At 33.5% G+C, this 4451-nt stretch overlaps 1 protein-coding gene across 1 annotated transcript in view; it reads right to left on the reverse strand.

The window, feature by feature from the left end:
- LOC110025559 (peroxisomal fatty acid beta-oxidation multifunctional protein-like) overlaps window positions 1–4451 on the reverse strand; it is a gene marked incomplete in the record, with an annotated part of 39689 nt that overhangs the window by 10161 nt on the left and 25077 nt on the right.

The following is a 4451-nucleotide window of genomic DNA, read 5'->3' on the forward strand; positions in this document are numbered from 1 at the left end:
TCAAATAGTTCTTATCTTCATCAATTGACTGGGCTAGTGAGAGAACGCGAACAAAAATGATAAATTCTTTAAGGAAAAAAAAAAGGTAAAAATCCATCAAGAAAGCTCACCAGTTAAGACAATTGCCTTGACATCATTCCTCCCCATTGCCTCCCTGTACTTCTCCTTCAATCCGGCAGTAACTGGAAAACAAACATGATAAAATTCAACGATAAGCTACCCAGAATTGAGCACAAGTAATTCACAAGAATGCTAGGATTTGTCCAGTTTCCCGAAATCTATTATATCATATTATACATTTTTTTTAAGTGACATCCATCCGTCGTGCCAATCGAACAGCACCAAAATATCAGCTAAACATTGATCAAAAAAACAAGAAGGAAAAAAAAAAAAAGAAACACAACCGTCCTTGTTCATTCAAAACAATATTAAATTCATAAAACAATACACACACAAAAAACCAAATACATTCCAGTTCCACTTAACAGATCATACTATTTTCCGGAGCAACACTAATAGATTTCGATAACATCATCAAACTTCAAACAAATTACACAAAGCTAAATCCAGCTCAAATACAGCATCACTTCAAAAACCTAGCCGCGCCAAGACTTAAAAACGCAGTTAAATGTGTAGAAAACAAACAATAAAAACAGAGAAACATCGCAAAAAGTTACTCGATGGAGCGAGCGCATTGACAGGAGGATTCGACATTGAAATCACAGCCACTCCATCGCTTCCGACCTCCATCACCACTCGAGCCCTCGCCATTAATCCAATCGGAGAAATCGCCTGCTGCCGATTTCCTCTGCTCGTCCGACTCCAAACGGAACTCGCAATACACCAGAGCACCACGGGTCCGAGCTGTATAAATAATATATGGCGGCCATTAAAGACGGTGTTTGCCTCCTATATGAATCTAAGTTAAATAGAATTTAATAAATCTGAAGTACGGATTCATCAAATCTAGTGTGTTGCATGGGAACAAGATATTTGGCAGAATTTAGAAGTTGTTTGGTTGTAGGCTAAATTTATTTTAAATAAAATTTATTAAATCCTGTAAATCTGATCTTCGCCGAATTCTCGAGCGACGGCAGCAATTAGATTTATTAAATCCAAATTTACATTAAAATTTTCATGTTTTTGATGTTTAGTTTAGATTTGAGCTCAATTCCATTTAAATCGGTTAAATCCAGCCATCCATAAGATCTGAAAGAAGGATGTTATGCTACTAAGTATGAATTTAACTAACTTTTGGATTTAGCTTACTATTTTTTGTTGGTAGAATTTACATTAAATGTGAGTCCAGAGTCTGGACGTAAAGCTGAGTTCGGACAACAGATGCGATACAACGGAAGGAGCGGAGGAGAAAAAAACGGACCTCTGCTTTATAGTGTCTGTTGTCGGGACGCAGCTTGCGCTTGGACTCCAGACACAATATTTTTCATTAAAAAGAGTCTACCAAACACCGTCTGTTGTGAAAAACTACAGTAATAAAGCGAAAAAATTGGATCGAAAAAAAAAACGCAAAATAGAAAATACAACGGAAACACACATATTTACTCGGTTCGGCAATTTGTCTACGTTCACAGAACTGCAAGGGATTTTATTACTTTGAGGAATATACCTTACAAGAAAGCACTCTTCCTTTCTCTCTCCTCTCCTCCTCTCCTCTTTCTCTCTCTACCCGAGAGCTTCAAACCGAAGCACAACAAAAGAAGAATCTAGAAAGCTACCAATGCAAAAGAGAAATGTCTGGGAAATCAAATCCCAAAAGAGATTACAATGGTAGCTAACATGCTTATTTATTAATTTCATCATGTCATTAGACTCATTAAAGAATTAATCAAGCTCATTGATTATTTCATTTTCTCTCCTACAACAAATCATAGAAAGAATTAAGAACAATTAATTTCGAGCATCAAATCCAATTTGCTGTCAAACATCAGAAAAAGTAAATTTGAACAGTTGATCGGTTTTCATATTCACAACACCATCCTAACAGAATTTAGTCATGCCATGAATTCAACTTAAATCTAACTAAACATAAAAAAATCAAAATTAAATCCAACTTTATTTTAAATTGAATTTCTTTGCATTCCGTATCTTTTTATAGTGCTCCATATTTAATAAATGCGACTCATGAATTTAAGACTTTGCTTTTGCCTGTGACCTCCATCTTCATCACAAGTTCATCAGATTTACTGAATTTGATAAATTCTATTTAACGAAGATTCACACCGCAGTTAGATGTCGCATTTATCAGTAAATTTAATCACTCCGTAGACAAAGACGAACCTCACAAGCGATCACAAAATAAAATTACAATCTATTTTTCAATTTACAAAAAAGATGAAAAATGAAAAAAAAAATTATTTAAGAGAATATTGAATTTCATTTTTATTTTTTATGGTCAATTGAATTTAAATTAAATTGATAATTAAGTTTTATTAAAAGAATGCTACCAAACACATTTTTTATTAAATGCGCCCTTTCCTCTAACTACCTGAGAGAGCGTGTGAAAGCGTGGGACCATTGACACGGAGCGCGGACGATTCATGGGCCGTGGAAAGGACAGCGAAGATACCCGGCGGGCCCGGAAGAAACGATGACCGTCAAAATCCGACAACTACTACCAAACGGACGGTCAGCATTGCGGAGGTATATTTGTAAAAACGTTGAGAAATTAATGAAGACCAAAAGACCTGGACCGTTGGATCCGTTGACCAGGATTTCTTCTCTTTAGCCTGAGGTCTTGTTGGCGCCGAGCGTGGAAAACGTTGGGTATTATTTTGTTCAAATCACGTGGCTCTAAAGTCTAAATCCTAAGGGCCGGCGAGGAGAAATATTTATGTATGTAACACGTATTTAAAGTTGAATATATATTAGGTTATTCGGAGGGTACAAGAATGTTACATTTAAGTTACAGAAATAATTATAAGGGGTATAATCTAAGTGTAATCTAGTTGTGCCCTCATAATAATTTAATATGTACATAACTCTGCTTATGTCTTAAGTATGGAAATATTTCTCGCCGGCGAGGGACCTAAGAAATTTTTAGTTTTAACACATTTGAATAATAAAAAATTGAGAAATTTACCTTTTTTCATAGATATATTTAAAAATTCATTTCTACAAAAATATCCCGCTTTTCTAGTTTTATTTATTGAAATGCACCCCACAAAATAAATTAATTTAAATAGACGTTTAAATAATTTATTGTAATTCTCACACTAAAGGACAACATTTAAACTATCATCTATGGATTGTATCTCATGAGAAGAGTTGAGCGCTATGAATTTAGCTCTAAGATCGTTAATCACTCGAAAATTTATTCAAATTTTAGCTTGGATCGAGGTCGGACTGAAATAAACGAGCCTAGTTAAGAGCCGAAATTTTGGATCGAAATTTTTTCAATCCAACACCAACTTGGCTCGAAATTGGATTATTAACAGCTCTGGTGATGTTAGAGCAGTGAATTTAGCAAAATTAGTTCGAATGTTTTTAGTCGCTCGAAAATTAATTCAAATTTTACGTCGGATCGAAATAAACAAACCGAGCTACAAGCCAAAACTTTTTATCAAATTTTTTTTCGTACCGATTTTTGGCCGACCCAACTCAGCCCGAAAATCGGATTATTAGCAGTCCTACATAACATCTATAACATGCGATGGAGTTCGTAAGGTTTAGGAGAAAGAATTAAAACAAAATTCTAAATCTTTGCACAAAGACTGACATTCAAAAACAGTCTGTAAAAGAAGAGAAAATATTACATTCAAACAATTGACTCTTTTTGTTCCTCTCAGTTTGCGTCCGGACTCTGAACACAATAATTTTTCATAAATAAGAGCTGTGAAAGAGAGATTGATAATTTCTTTCAAAATGAACTTTGAGACCTACTATAATGAGGCATAATTAAGAGGTCCAAATTACCAAAATAAACTATGAAATTGATATACATGTGTAAAGTTTTTATGTACTTATATTTAATACAGAAATTTTATATTTATTTTTATAAAATCTTAAAGAAATTTACATATATACCACCCAACTTCTATGTATTTATATATTTGGCACTCAGGCTACAAAATTTTACAATATACCATCAAAAACTTTCAAGTCGCATCAAAAGTACCACCATTTATATATTTTCATGCATAACTAGGGGTGTAAACGAACAGAGCATGTGTTCGTGTTCGGTTCGTTTGAAATTTAGTTTATTTGAAATAAGCTCATGTTTGAAATTGTTCGTAAAGTCACTGTTCGTGTTCATTTTTTAACGAACGAGCCGAACACGAGTTGTTCTCAAACGACGAGCCAATTTGACATCCCTAATATTAATATATATATATAATATATTATATTAATTATATAATTCATATTATATAAATATATAATATCTATATTAGTACCATACTAATATAGTATATTAATATATTATTATTATTAAT

This window comes from Phalaenopsis equestris, unplaced genomic scaffold (genome assembly GCF_001263595.1).
Source record: "Phalaenopsis equestris unplaced genomic scaffold, ASM126359v1 Scaffold000302, whole genome shotgun sequence".
Lineage (NCBI taxonomy): Eukaryota > Viridiplantae > Streptophyta > Magnoliopsida > Asparagales > Orchidaceae > Phalaenopsis > Phalaenopsis equestris.